Source organism: Pelecanus crispus, chromosome 17, assembly GCF_030463565.1.
Source record: "Pelecanus crispus isolate bPelCri1 chromosome 17, bPelCri1.pri, whole genome shotgun sequence".
Lineage (NCBI taxonomy): Eukaryota > Metazoa > Chordata > Aves > Pelecaniformes > Pelecanidae > Pelecanus > Pelecanus crispus.
Genome location: NC_134659.1, coordinates 514,839 through 516,031, shown reverse-complemented (window position 1 = coordinate 516,031; position 1,193 = coordinate 514,839).

Here is a 1,193-nt window from a genome sequence, read left to right as displayed (position 1 = left end):
GCATTGCTGCTTCAGCCTGGGATTGCTGTGACCCGTTAACAAATGCTTCAGAGGTACAGGACAGGGTTTCCAATAGCCTCAAAAAGTCCGAGATGACGATGTGCAGTGGCTTTTGCTGGGCTGGTATAGTGTCCATCTTTCACTTTATTCCTGTCTTTGCCTGCAATGATCCAACTGTAGCGAGCAATGGATTGCGCGATCAAGGCATCTTGATTTTTTTTATTGCATGTTCTTTTTTTCTGCTAACGTTCATCTGGATGCAAACCACTAGCCTTGATTCTTGATGCTCATTAAAAGGTGTGAGTTCATGCTTGTTGCACTGCCGTTCATGTAAGAGCAAAGATGAAGTTGTGAAAGTTTCTTGAGATTTTGGTAAGAGCATTTGTAAACATTTTAAAATACTGTAAGCTCTTGAAAGGAAACCAAGGAATGTCTCTGTAATGGTATTTTGACTCTGGAAGAGGCTGGATTAAAAAGCCCTTAGGAACAGAGCTCCTGCGCGGAGATGCCGCCCCGACTCGCCCCGTGCCGTCAGAAGCCCCTGACCTCCCAGCAGACGGCCTGGCCGCCCGCCCGACCTCTCCCCTACGCACCCAAGGGGCCTCCCGCAGCCGCGGCCTCTCCTGCGCTCGTCTAACGGGCACCGGCTGGTGGGGAACCGCCCGGGGGCCCGCAGGCCGCTCCGAGGGGCCGCGGTTGCCGGGGAGGCTCCCGGGCAGCGGCGCTGCAGGCCCGGGTACCGGGACGGACGCGACCCTCGGCCCCTGCGCGGCCGCTTCACCGGGCGGAGGGGAGGCCGCGGCCCGCCGGCCCTGTGCCGGGGCAAGGGAGGCCCCGGGGGTTCGTGGGGCCCGGCGCGGCCCCGGCGCTTCCGCCTCGGCGGCGGCGCCCGCCCGCTTCCGCCTGGCCCGCGTCACGTGGGCGGGCTCGGCGCTCGGCCCGCCTGGCCGGCTCGGGGCTCGGCTGGCTCAGTCTGGCGCGAGCGGCCGAGGGCCCGGAGCGTCGCGGCGGGAGCGCGGCGGGGGCGCTCGGGCCCGGGCGGCGGCGGCGGCGCGGGGGGGGCCCGGCCGGGCCGTGGGGGCGCGGCGGAGCCTGGCGGCGGCGGAGCGGCCTGGGGGCTCCCCCCGGCGTGCGCGGGCCGAGCGGGCCGGGCCGGCGGCCGCGGCGGGGCTATGATGCGCCCGCTGCGGGGC